This window comes from Thunnus albacares, chromosome 21 (assembly GCF_914725855.1).
Source record: "Thunnus albacares chromosome 21, fThuAlb1.1, whole genome shotgun sequence".
In the NCBI taxonomy this organism is placed as follows: domain Eukaryota; kingdom Metazoa; phylum Chordata; class Actinopteri; order Scombriformes; family Scombridae; genus Thunnus; species Thunnus albacares.
This window is the reverse complement of record NC_058126.1, coordinates 25,199,478-25,214,203: the sequence shown is the minus strand read 5'-3', so window position 1 is coordinate 25,214,203 and position 14,726 is coordinate 25,199,478. Positions and strand designations below refer to the sequence as shown.

The window sequence follows — 14,726 nt, the reverse complement described above, 5'->3', positions numbered from 1 at the left end:
GAGAGAGAGAGAGAGAGAGAGAGAGAGCCTCATCATGAGTGGAGGAGCATGCTTTTCAAATAGCATACATAAAGATCTCATCAGAACCTCCCAATGCCAAAAGCACGGTCATGTCCTCATATACCCCATTGCTGCCTCAGATGCAGGCTGCTTATTAAATTGATATGTTGGCTCACGGACACACAGGAGGGAAGGGAATTCCACTTTCTTTGTCCGGCAATAGGATTGTCATGGCGTGGGTCCACGGCCGGAGAAGCTGCATCATTTACATCAGAAAAGAATCGAATATTTTTGATGCAGATAATCTGATGAGCAGATTAGGGCAAAAAAAAAAAAAAAAAAAAAGATTAGTCCTCCAATGCACATTTCAGTGCGAGTGACATGAATTTCCAGGTTGTTTTATTACATTTGATATACATCCACAAAAGTACAGATGCGAATGTAATAATAGAGCACCTTTACAGACACCTTCATGTGGCACGTTGCTGTTTAGCGTCCAGCACCACACCCCTGCGGTTCACAGAAGCATACAGGATTGCACTCACTCGCACACAAAAAACATCCACACACATCTGAACGCTGGCAGCGGGCTAAATTAGGTGGTGTCACTATCGCTCTCCTCATTCTACCAGCCTCAGTCATCCTCCCGCCTAATAGGCTCTGTCCTCGTGCTCTGTCACTCGCTTCTCCCTCTCCCTCCCTCAGCACTCCCGCCCTTCAGTTTCATTTGTCTGCTCCAAGCCTTGTGCTTCTCCCCCCCCCAGCCCCCTTTTAGGCATAGTAAGTAAATGGGCTGCGTTTAGCTGGAGAGGTTGGTATAGAGTGTTGTGTCAGCACTCTGAGTCAAATGCAAGGCACTGTCAAGGGAGATTCCAAATCAATCCTGTCTGTCTCTGACATCTGAGGATGTAGCAGATCAGCTTTGGATGTTATCTCAGCTCTTCTTGCTCCATGGTTGCTACTGGTCATGAAATTCCTGAAATATCTTGGGATTTATACCACAGTGTGTCCCACTTTCATACAATGTACTAATAATGCAAAGAATACTCTATGTACTAAGGAGGATGTTACGATGTTTTGGCAGTTTGAATGCAAGAAATGAACAGGAAATGACACAAGGTGTGTGCTGACAGACATTAGGCAAACTGCGTCATCACAATACTTTTTCTCATTTTCGAATGTGATTGCTTCACTAAAATCAAATACAATATTTATTCAAGGATTTTAGTCACACGTAGTACAGTTTTATTTGCTTGATTTGAGCAATATCACTGTGGCTGTCTTACCTGTTTTCACTATGTTTCAGCTGTGGGCAGCTTCTTTTTATTCACCGAGTGTGTTCACATGTTCACTAGTGTTCCAGTGACTGCTTGTTTTTGGAGTATCTCTGTTATGTGGGTTTGGTGTAAATACCATATCCTGGTTTCAAAAACCTGGACATGCTAGCAAGGATGCTCCCACAGAATCCAGGATACTGTGGCATGTAAAACACGTCATCCAAATTTCTGAGCTGTCTTTTCTGTGTGTTGAGGTGTGTTGTCAACTCCAGTTAGTTAATCAGTAAAACCAAAAATATACTGGTAAATTCTGCAATGATGATTAACACGCTGAAATAAAGGCCCAGTAAAAATTTGGGGATGTGGACCATAAACTGTGTTCTCACTTTTGTTTTCTAATAGCAGCCGGTCAGACAGCCAGAGTCTAAACTGCGTTCATCCTCAACTGTTGAGGTAATTCAGTCGGTACAGAAATGTTCAGGAATTAAAGATACTGTTATGATCAGATAATGAAAAACCAGCTGTCTCATGTTCCCTGTAAACATTATACATCAAACTGGGATACTACTGTGCAGGTAAATGTACTCATTGTGTGTTGTGTGTGTGTGTGTGTGTGTGTGGAACCACACACCAGCCTTTTCCCACCTTACAGTCTACTGGCTGTATGAGAATAACAAAGTGAGGGGGAGGTGGAGTGCTCCGCTGTGTTATTAACGTCATGTCTCCAGCAGTGGAGAGCAGCCTCTCTGCTGCTCTGTTAGTTCAGGGGAAAGACATCACTGTTTAAGATGCTGAGCGGGCTCTGGGTTGTTGAAGTGAAACAGACTGAGCACCGAGTTATTTTCTTTACGTCAGAGTTGGTTTAGGTTGTTTAATGCTGCAGTGTGTGTTGGTCAGCTGGTCTATTTTGTTACTACTGATTGCTGCTCTGCTCCGCTAACGTTAGTGTCTTAGTGACGATATAGAAAGTATTCACAATATACTTCATGGTAATTATTTGGTCATTAAATTAATAATTTGAAGATGAATTACAAGGTAACTGTAGCGTGTGGATGCTGTAAACTGTCCGGGTGTTGCACTGCCCTCACAGTTGACTTCTGCCTTTTTGGTTCTGTCAACATCACATGCAGGAATTTTCAACAAAGGCTATAGCCAGTAATACAAAGGCAGCTTGTCTTTGAGTTAGATAGGCAGGGAAAAAACCCTGAAGATTGACAGCGATTTAAGACTTGATATTTGCAAAACAGCCTAATGATCATCATGCACAAATGTGACCGCCTGAAATTTTAACTGACACACTCGCTCACAAAATGATCACACATGTGACCATTTCGGTCACAGTCTGGAGCCCTGTACTGATTTGTTTATTTATTTATTTATTTATTTATTTATTGACTGGGACAGTGTGCAGTTTGAAACATTAAAGATGCACTGCACCAGAGTTAGCTCAAAGCTAATTTGCATCTGTAGTCCCCGAAAAAAAACACACAACAGCACAATAACAAACAGTAAAAACCAAAGAAAAAAACCCAAAAAAAACACACCATACAAAATACAAAGCTACACACAGCACAGCACATACACCCACAATGTCAATTAGAAATGATGTAAACGAAACTCAGCTGTGTGACTCAGTGGTCTTTAGTACATGTTTCAGTCTGGTCTTGAATGTATTGATGAAACTACAGTTCTTCATATCATCAGGTAGGGCTTTCCACTGAGTTGTGGCTTTCACAGAGAAATGCAGTGTGATGAGATGGTATGGTACAATCTTGTATAGAGGATATTCTGCAGGATCTAATAGAACCTACTCCAAACAGGGTTAGAATTAGTCTGAAGTAAGCAACTTATGGAATATTATTTCATTCAAAAAGGTTTACTTGAAAACAGGGTTTAGTATCTGTAACCTTAGTTTTGTAAACTTTTACATTTCTGTTTGTAACTGTGATGCAAGCTTGCACATACATACTTCAAGGCTGAACATTTCAGTGTCTGCAGCCTGTACTGCAGCCACTCTGTTTTGCAATTCTGTGCATTCAGTTACAGGCCTGCAAGCCTGTATTCATGACCTGTGAGACAAAAACACTGACGCGGGAGTGTGTTCGCATACACAAAGACATTTGACATGTTTACTGCATGTTTCATGTGTTGCAGTTCTGTACATTGAACTTTGTATGAAGGAGGGGACGGGACCTTCAACTTTTGACCAGTCAGCTTTGTTGGAGCCGAGCAGAATCCAATTGGTCAGGCTGTTCAGGCAGTTGGTGATTTGTTCATTTTCAACCGGGGGAATGGCCCAATGGGAGCACCCCCCACTGCTCCCACACGACCAACCAACATACACACCCATTGTACACCTCCCAGAGGATATTGTTGCAGTATGCTTTAACTATAATTATGACATTTCTAATTCTACAATTCCATTTTATCCAGTTATCTGGAGAGAGGGTGGGCAGGTTAACGAGGGGGATGCATTTTGGTCATTTTGCTAACAAGGGGGATAGCATCCTTCCTCAAATCACCTACTGATCATAAGACAGTCAACAGTTATCCAGCTGCTAGCTAGAAGATCCCACTGGGCCACACGCAACAGGTAAAACGACCTATTCAAAATCTACTGTATTAGCCTAATGGTATTCAGATAAACCCCAGAACAAATGACATCCATGAATAAAGATTATATTGGCAATGTAATGTTAGCATGGTGTTAGCATTTGCTTACTACCTGAGAGTGCAGCAACAAACCCATTAAAGATCACTCATTACAGAAATAAAAGAGCATTTACAGTGAAACGTAGTGCCCACACAATCCCAGCTGAGTGTTTTTGGTTTTCTCACAGGTCATGACTGCAGGCTTGCAGGCCTGCAACCAAACGCACAAGCTCGCACTGAAGTTTGCAGGCTGCAGACACCCAAATGTTCAGCCTGCAAGTACGTATATGCAAGCTTGCATCACAGACTTTAAACTTTCAAACATAAATGTTCCAAGTTTACAAAACTAAGGTTACAGACACAAAGCCCTGTTTTCAAGTACACCTTTTCGAATGATATATTATTTCATAGCAGCCGGGGTCACGGCTTGGAAACTGGAATGAATGCAGTGGAATTGAATTGAAAATTGAATGCTCCAGGGATATTACTGAACACTGAGATTGCAATAAATTGTTGCATATTCTGTAATAAAAGTGGTCTGTAGCAAAGTGTAGTTGAGTGTTCACCCCTTAAGAAAATCTGCAACAAACCAGGAAGTATTTTTCATTAAGGCAGAATTCATAAGATTTTTCATCATAACCACAACAGCAGCTCTGCTTCCCTTTTTTGTAGGGTTCAATAGATCCATTATGGTGTTTTTATCTTGATACTGATACTGTAAAAATTCCACTGAGAATGCAGAGAGTTTAGTGCATACTTTCATCTCTACCATGTTCTTTCCCCCCCTCCCTCCCTCCCTCCCCAGCTGCTGGGGGCCGTTTTTTTGTGTCTGTTGTGTGTTTCTATGAAATGCTTGTGTAGCATTGTTTTTCTGGGTGCTGTGTGCTGCCGCTGTCAGTACTAGCAAGTGGAGGAATGCCAGGCATGCGGGTGACCCTGGACGCCCGTTGTCCCGGCCCAAGGAACCACAACTAATTTGAGAGGTTGTAGCGGTGCCAGCGGCCATCTGATTCAAAGGCACCAATGCGTTAATGAATGGCCCCCCACCCTGCTCTCCTTCATGGGGAGGCCGGGGGATCACAAGCTCTACTGCTGATTGTATGTTTGTGAGAGGCGAGAGTTATGCTCGTTCATGTAGGAATCAGAATGACTTGCAGATCCAAGTATTAGTAGTTAATCTCTGTAGATTGGTTGTTCTTTTTACTTCACTTACAAATGTCTACACTTACTTTCAGTAGTTTTCAGAAGTCCTGGCTATTTTAAAAGCAGAGATGAGCTGTATTTCTTTCCACAAAGAAACTAGTATATACCATCTTTGCTGTGTGTATTAAATGCTCCATTACCCCAAAGTAAAAGAGCGCCCCCCCCTCCCCTCCCCTTTCTCCTCCTCAGTGAGGTGATGTATTGTTTTATTTGTGTCAGAATGAGGTGTTTTGAATGAAACACAGAGATGAGGCAGCAGCAAGAAATGTCTTTTGGAGTGTTTCTTCTCTATTTGGCTTTGCATCACAGAACAGAGCCTGCATCTGAAACACGAGGACCCCCAGCCAAACATCCTCCACCAAGCCGGACCACACTATATTACACTATATTACCATTAAGCAGTTATGATTCAAAATTCAGCAATTTGCAGGTTCAAACCTTTTTTCAAGGAACAGAAGGAAGCAGCTCCATCAGCCAAAATTAAAGCAGCAACGAGCAGGTTTCAGGTTCGACAAAGCAGAGCACTTCAGCTAGTTTCATTCTGTTGGAAGGGATGAGACCAAGCACATACTTGTTTCATCATTACAGTGCATGCAGCCTTTCAATAATCGTGCCCTCGAAGTTCTGTCATTTGTCCCCCCCCTCATCGGATGTGAATGAAACTCGGTGTGTATGATCAGGAGATAAGGCAGGATGTCTCTAGTGAGTTTAATCAGGGTCGCAAAGGCATCTTGAGTTATGAGCAAATATGTGTTAGGCCACGCCCACCAATCGGTATGACACTTCAGATTTTGGTTAATACTTGCCCCCAGAGCATGCACACCAATTTTGGTGAAATTCTGTCCACCAGGTTGTCAGATACACGTTTGTGGCATTTGTGGTGCCCCCTGTGGGTCAGACTCAAAATGTTTTGGTAAACCTATTCCCAATCACAGACTGAAGTTATGTACCAACATCTATGATGACTGGACAAATGGTTAATGAGTTATGGTTCATTTCCTGCTAAGGCCCACCCTTTGTGAAGATATTTTGGTTGATGGTGGCCATATTTTTTGGCCGATCTTGCTCATTGATAGTAGAATTGTGTATCTCAGTCCCCCAAGGCTCTACCCCAAATTTGGTTTTGATAAAACCAAAATTCAAAAAGTATATCTAACATTACTGTTTTTCAGTTTATGCAAATTAGCAAAAAATCCATCATGGCAGACTTTTCTGGTGTAGTTGGCTGTTTTGTAGAACACACTGAGGTAGACTTGTGTGTGAAATTTCAAGTCAGTCTGACTCACAGTGTGAGGGGCGTGGTCTTTCCAAAATTGCATTTTTCAGCCTTAGTTACAGCGCCAACTCATATTTCTTGGGAAGCATTTGCTTATCATTTCCAGTTATTGGGCCGAGTTTCATGGTTTTATCTCATTCCAGTTCATGGCAATTAGAGCTGTGGCAGAATAAAAAAAAAAAAAAAACCCGGCAAGAACTCAATATCACAATAGAGTTCTATGAGTCTGGTTGGTTACATTTTGTTGTTTTTCATTCACGTTAAGCTAATGTTGTGAGTTAGGCCAGCCAACATGGTAACGTTTCATCTGTTCGTAGATAGTAACATAGCTTGTAGGCTATCAAAGACAAACAGAAATCCAGCTAATCCGCTTAATTCTAGGGCTGTGTGATATGACCAAAATCTCCTATCCTGATAACTACATATCCCAATATAACACATTTTCTGTAAATTCATAACATAAATAAACATAGTCTCTATTGCGTTTTTCTGTCATTTATGGTCGCTGTCTCGCTGCTTTTCTCCTCTTCTCTGCTCTCTCTCTCAGCGCAGGTGGGGCTGAGCCCTCTGTGTGTGTGTGTGTGTGTGTGTGTGTGTGTGTGTGTGTGTGTGTGCGTGCGTGCAGTGCAGCAGATTAGAGACAGACAGCGGTGGAGAGTTGGAACGTTGACAACAGTTAGATTCCTTACGTTACTGTAAGTGCAATGAAAGCTTCGCGAGTAAAAAGCCAAAAGAGTCATTGATTAATGTAACCTGCACAAAAGACGGACAAATGACGAAATGTGATTTGACGTGATTTGCGACACAACGAAATAATCAATAGACCATAATATTAAACAACGGACATTTTTCTATGGTCACATGACATATATCGTCATATCACACAGCCCTACTTAATACAGCGTATAAACACAGAAGTAGTGGGATATGCCAGTGTGTCGTTGCTGTGGAAATGCTCATTTGTGTCTGTGAACATTGCTCTGATGTTAACGGACCAGATTTAGAAGGTTTTACGATCAGACATCCTGGGATTCTTTAGAAAGTTGAAACCATTGATCTAAACTGGCCTTAAGAAGCTGCCTCGTGTCCCTCCACATCTCTTGACAGCAAGTCTTGAACCGCGAGCAGCATCACGCCATCAAACTATCGTTGTCAGAGCCGGACTTGAACATTACTCAGTTGACGTCACTCAGCACATCCTGCAGTGAGTCTCTGATAGGACAGTCTAGCGCCTGGCCTCTTCCTGTGTTATTTTTGTTTATGTACCAGTGTGAGGAAGACGTCAGTGATCTTGACAGTTTTAGTGTGATGTGTTTTTGCCACATCAGTTCAGTTTCTGTGGTTTTAACATCTTTGGTGGCAGACAGGAAGTTGCTGTGTGTGTTTCTGCAAAAGCTCCGATGTACCAGTCTCTACATAGTCTCTGATAGGACCTCTCTCATCAAAAGCTTCACACTTTCATCGACAAAAGACTTTTCTATCTCGCCATAGGCAGCGATGTTAGTTTTTTAGGTGTAATTTTAGCTAAACTTGGCTGGAAAATCCCCAGTTCAGTTGTTCCAGTCCTCTGAGCTTAAATGCATTAGTTATTTCATAATTGGTTAATCTATCCATCCAGTCATCCGTTCTTTTTCTGCTGCACTGCCCTCGCAGCTGAGTTCTGCCTTTTTTCGTTCCATCAACATCAAGATATTAACTAACATTTAGAAAATCAATTTTTGACATTTGTGAATTGATTCAGAATCTCAGATAGGAAGAGATAAGAATCAAGGTTCTTATGGCGATCGATACACTTACAATACACCAGCCTCAAAGATAAGGTAGAGTTTAGGCCTCACATAGATCGCTGAGCAGTTCTTTTGTTTTCACCAGGCTATCACACTGAATGTAATTGTGTTCTCTGTTTTCCTCCTTCCTCTTTGTTTTTTCCCTCCAATCACCTGTTCCATGTCGAATCAGCAGTGGAGGCAGTTGTGAGAAAGAGCTCTCTGAGTGGTTTTACAGTCTAGAAATACAGTTATGTGTGGTTTCCCTTTATTTTTCATCTGTTTTCTTTGACAAGAGGGAAACCACAAGCTGACAGTGGCTGGTAGAGCAAAGCAAAACAAAGCTCTGCAACCTTTAATCAGCCCTGTTCTCACTTTGTATTCTGAACATCTAACAAGAAACTTTCAAATGGATCTTTCTACAATGCATCTGATTATAAATCCAGACTACAGGAGCTGCAGTGTTGGGTCAGTCTGTCTTTATCTACGCTGGGTCATGATGTGTATTTGTGGAGGTCTTTCCATCCTGTCCTGATGCTGATTGGTCCTTCCAGTCTTTAGACAAGCAGTCAGATTTTCAGACTGATCAGAGAGGTTTGTTTTGTGTTGGCTGTTGATATAAATGGAGGTAATAAAACGGTTGCCTGGAGCAAACAGATCTTATCTCACAAGATCAGTGTTGTTGGACAGGATTTTAATACAGGTATGTATGTGTTGGAGACAGAGGAATTTATTAAGTGAGACAGATGGAGGCAATTATCCAGGTAAACTTTGGTCATTTTCACAAGGAAAACCAAATAAGCAGAGTGATCTAGTGCACAGGTGGTCTTATCTGTCAAAGCTGAGACTGAACACAACACATGAATGGATGTGTGGACACAACTTGTTAATCAAGTTGTTGTTTGGTCACATTTGAAGGTCTTTATGATGGTGCTAGCTGAAGGTCCATACACCCCCCCCCTCACAGTTCCCACAAAATTCATAACTGCATTTACTCCATGTGTTTGTGTTTTTGTGTCCCAGCACATCGACTGAAGGTGTAAAAACACTGTAGGGAAGTCAAATTGAACAACAGACACATTATGAAACTGTTCACATGGGAGTTGTTTGTATGTAGAGCTGGAAGTGTAGCAGAGCAGCTTGTAATAAGCAGGCGTGTTGAAGACGTAGGACGGGGGGCCAGGCACCGGAGCAGCCAATCAGACAGTCAGCCGGTTCAGTCTGAGCTGTGAGTCAGCTGCTTCTAACAGCACTCCCCTCCCTGGCCTCCATTAACTTCCACTGGTGCTCTCCACCCCCGCCTCTTCCACTATCCCTGCTTCAGTCTCTGTGTATGTGTGTGTGTGTATGTGTGTGTATGTGTGTGTGTGTGTGTATGTGTGTGTGTGTGTGTGTTCATTCTGGTAATCATCACATTGTGGGGACAACAGTCTGTTTATACAGTCACATCATAGAGACCTCTTGCAGAGTGGGGACAAAAAATCAGATCTATAAGGGAAACTCTTTATAAATGAGACCAGGAGGGATTCTGAAGGTGCCTGTGTGGTTTTTAGCATTGGCCCATTACACATGTTTACCAGTCAGTGTCTGTGTGTGTGTGTGTGTGTGTGTGTGTGGGGAGGGGGGCACTCGGTTGCGCCCCCTTAGTTTCTGGCTGGTAATGCCCTGACTGTTCCCCACACACACACATTACAAATATGGTTGGGTATCACCCACTTCCTGGTCCTTATCATGAAGGATTTCAGCAGCAACAAGCCATTTTCAGTGTTAAAGGTGGCGATTTATATTGTGGACGAGGGAAAAGATTATTTGTAGGAGATGCTAGCTAGGGGCTAAGAACTTGCGCAGAGGAGCTAAAGTGAAACACAAGATAAGCACATTTGTATGACAAACCAGTATAACTTGTGTTCAACACTCAAATTAGGTTAATTAGCATTAATCAGTTTGCAGGATAGCTAGTCAAATTAACTACAGAGACTAAGCTCAGGCCTATCAAATTAAAAATGTTTCACTCTGTGTTTCCAACTAGCTAGTGTTAGTCACACTGTCATTCAGTTCAGTGTGAAGGAGATTATGCAGAGGACAAAAGACACTGTTAGAACGTTTGTCTGATTGATCTCTCTCAGAGGAAGTGTGGTGAAATTGATTCTGTTAATAATAGTGTAGCTTTTTTTTGAATGTATGATTTTTATTTTGCTATGATGACATCAGGATCAATATTTGTAGTAAATGAAGTTCAGGTGAAATTCATTTATAGAGTACATATAAAAACACAGATTTTGACCAAAGTGCTTCACAGAGAAATGTAAAATACAATTAAATAATTCAAACAAACAAAAAAAAGTAACTTTAAATGAGAAAATGATTCAACTTTTTTGGGGGGGGTATTACAGATGTCCAATTTGGAAAAAGTGGTACTCAAATCTTAACACTAAAATAGGAAACACTGTTTTTGTGTGTGACTGCGGCTTCCGTTGGGAGGCTTTTAATTTGAAACCATGCAAGAAGTCAAGTGTACATTTAACATGAATGTAGTGAACTTAGCCTTTTTAAATCCCAAGCCTTTGTCAAAGTACAGCTGATGGAAAATGATGAAAACATAGTGCAGCGGGCAGCGAGGTGCTTAAAAGTGTTCAGTAATTGTCTGATGTTTCTGTGAAATACACCAAATGAAATCTATCAGACTTGTATGTGTTATGAAGAAATGAAGTCATGGAACCATATGGATTTGTCATAAGGATGCTAGCCAAACACAGTACGTCTACTGTGGATGAAAGTGAATAAACTAGTGTTAGCTAACTAAAGCAGGGAGTAAATTTTTCTGTCACAGTGACAAATTTAGTTTTAGTTTCATGTGTTTGTGATTTCAGTTCAGTGTTTTTAACATCTTTGGTGGCAGACAGGAAGTTGCTGTCTGTATCTCTGTAAAAGTCAGACCTGTGGTTTTTGCTGCGTCTCCATCACTGTTTGCACTAGGTGACATTTCCTAGTGAGGGAGCCAGTGCGTTTACATGCACTGAAGTATCCTGGTCACTGAAACAATGTTTTTTTCTTAATTGGGTCAGAGGATTGAGAGAAATCTGACTAACACAGCTCTCTCAGAAAGAGAAAGTGTTCTGACAGGGAAAGACTGGGTGACAGCTGTACAAGATGAATGGAAGGGTGCACAGGCTATCTGCAGGTCTGAAAGCCTTACATTTCATTCACAAAGGTCTTCAATATTTTCTCTAGCCTGCCATAGTCGATAATGTTAGTTATTGTGTGTGATTGTAGTTAAACCTGTCTGGAAAATCCCCAGTTCAGTTTCCAGACCTCTGAGCTTCAATGGATTAGTTATTTTTTAATTGGTTAATCTATCCATCCATTCATCTGTTCTTTTTCTGCTGCTTATCCACATCCAGGTCATGATTAATGAGTAATTAGTTATAATTAGTTATATAATTAGTTGTATTATTGGGAGTAATTGTAAGATTCTACCAGGAAGTAATGGCAAAAATATGAAATTCATTCAAATAGACACTTATTTCACACTGCACTTGGTAAATAATTCTACATCTTATTATCCCTAATAGTTTTTATTAACATCTTTCATACTTCGACCATGAAACAGATATTAAATTGTAGTCCCTGTTGTATTAAAAATGTTTTTTAAAAGTCTTAAATTAACTGGAAGTCTGCAGAAACCTTGGTTGCATCCTTGCACCCAAAAGGATTAAATTCAAAGTCTCATAAAAAGCTGATACAGAAGAAAAAGAGTCTGAATAACTTCCCAAGTCTTCCGCAGTCAAACAGTACGTACAAAAATTCAGACACATGCACGGTGTATACATCAAGATCTCCCACTAGAGCCTGTGTTCTCATGGTGCTCAGTCCAAATCCTCTAGATAAAAACCAAAATCTCAAAGCTGCAGTGTAGTATCTCACCAATACACCAGGGGTGTGAATCTTTGGGAGTATTATGATTCACTTCAATTCTGATTCTTTGGAGATTCAGAATTGGAGGAGATAAAACCTGAGATTCTTAATGTGAATCTTTTTTTTTTTTGGTGACCCACCCCTACAATACACTTAGAATACACCAGCCTCAAAGATAAGGTAGAGTTTAGGCCTCACATGGATCGCTGAGCAGTTCTTTTGTTTTCACCAGGCTATCACACTGAATGTAATTGTGTTCTCTGTTTTCCTCCTTCCTCTTGTTTTTTCCCTCCAATCACCTGTTCCATGTCGAATCAGCAGTGGAGGCAGTTGTGAGAAAGAGCTCACTGAGTGGTTTTACAGTCTAGAAATACAGTTATGTGTGGTTTCCCTTTATTTTTCATCTGTTTTCTTTGACAAGAGGGAAACCACAAGCTGACAGTGGCTGGTAGAGCAAAGCAAAACAAAGCTCTGCAACCTTTAATCAGCCCTGTTCTCACTTTGTATTCTGAACATCTAACAAGAAACTTTCAAATGGATCTTTCTACAATGCATCTGATTATAAATCCAGACTACAGGAGCTGCAGTGTTGGGTCGGTCTGTCTTTATCTACGCTGGGTCATGATGTGTATTCGTGGAGGTCTTTCCATCCTGTCCTGATGCTGATTGGTCCTTCCAGTCTTTAGACAAGCAGTCAGATTTTCAGACTGATCAGAGAGGTTTGTTTTGTGTTGGCTGTTGATATGAATGGAGGTAATAAAACGGTTGCCTGGAGCAAACAGATCTTATCTCACAAGATCTGTGTTGTTGGACAGGATTTTAATACAGGTATGTATGTGTTGGAGACAGAGGAATTTATTAAGTGAGACAGATGGAGGCAATTATCCAGGTAAACTTTGGTCATTTTCAGGAGGAAAACCAAATAAGCAGAGTGATCTAGTGCACAGGTGGTCTTATCTGTCAAAGCTGAGACTGAACACAACACATGAATGGATGTGTGGACACAACTTGTTAATCAAGTTGTTGTTTGGTCACATTTGAAGGTCTTTACGATGGCGCTAGCTGAAGGTCCATACACCCCCCCCTCACAGTTCCCACAAAATCCTTATTTCATAACTGCATTTACTCCATGTGTTTGTGTTTTTGTGTCCCAGCACATCGACTGAAGGTGTAAAACACTGTAGGGAAGTCAAATTGAACAACAGACACATTATGAAACTGTTCACATGGGGGTTGTTTGTATGTAGAGCTGGAAGTGTAGCAGAGCAGCTTGTAATAAGCAGGCGTGTTGAAGACGTAGGACGGGGGGCCAGGCACCGGAGCAGCCAATCAGACAGTCAGCCGGTTCAGTCTGAGCTGTGAGTCAGCTGCTTCTAACAGCACTCCCCTCCCTGGCCTCCATTAACTTCCACTGGTGCTCTCCACCCCCGCCTCTTCCACTATCCCTGCTTCAGTCTCTGTGTGTGTATGTGTGTGTGTGTGACATAGTCATTGATATGAGACTGCCTTGCTGTTGAACTGTCCAGCTCAGACAGTTCAACAGTGTTTACAAGGACGGAGGAGTACTGGTGTGTTAAAGTTCAGGTGCAGTTGAATTTGTGAGGACTGGTGTAAATATATTCATTATCTTAATCAACCAGAATGTTCTCAGTATGGTTAGTGTTTCCACCAGGGTTGAAATAGAATCTGATCAAAATAAATCAGATCAAAATATTGTTGAGATCACAGTGTGCTTTTACAACAACACAACAGAAAAGGGTGAAAATGAAATTAAAAGTCATTTAGGGTCGTCGTCTTTCACCAGGCCTCAGTAAGCATAAACTGAAAAGGGAAGTCACACGTTTGACGTCAGTGTAACCCACAAAATATAACACCACATGACTGCTTGACAAACAGGCTGAATGTAAGAAGAAGAAGCAGGCAGGGAAGAATAAACCATTAATAACTCCATTTTAAATCAAATGTGTTATTGAAAGTTTTGTTAATTACATTCCAAGAGTTTTGTCTGATTGAAACCATAACAGAACACAGTCCACCACATTCAGTATGAATTCTTTCAGTGTACCTGTAATTTGACATATGTTTGCCCTGTTATATATTGATATTGGGAGAAAATAACATGGCTGAGCACACTAAGGTCTGGTAGAAAGAAAGTGCATCTTGATCGTATGAAAGCCCGGCACATGCCACACTAATCTGTCTCCATCCGCGTGGACCGTACAGAGGTATAAATGGAGCCTCTCTCTTTGTGGTACCATAACGATAAGTCGGAATATCTTTTTTTCTGCCGAAGTGGATCAGGCATGCATGGAAGCAGAGCCTCATTGCAACAACAAGAGCCTGCCTTGCTCTGTCTGGCTGGCAGGCTTATTAGATGAGAAACGCCGCTTAGTAAAGTCATCTCTGTTAGCGGTGAAGAGGCAGAGGACATTTGGAAGATGATGATTATTTTGTTGGACTCCTCGATCAAGGGCTCTACCTTGAACTCTGTTTGTCAAAAACGACTGTGTGTGTTTATATGTGTGTGGGCTTGCAGTGTGTCTGGGTTGGAGCAGCTGCCAGGGTGCTAGCTGTCTAACCTTTAGATCAAACTGCTGCATATTTATAAGAGCAGCGGCTCAGACAGATGTACTGCCT

General features: G+C 41.5%; 1 protein-coding gene across 2 annotated transcripts in view; it reads left to right on the top strand.

The window, feature by feature from the left end:
- tgfbr1b (transforming growth factor, beta receptor 1 b) overlaps positions 1-14,726 on the top strand; it is a 77,823-nt gene that overhangs the window by 1,908 nt on the left and 61,189 nt on the right. The gene's annotated exons all lie outside the window — the stretch shown is intronic.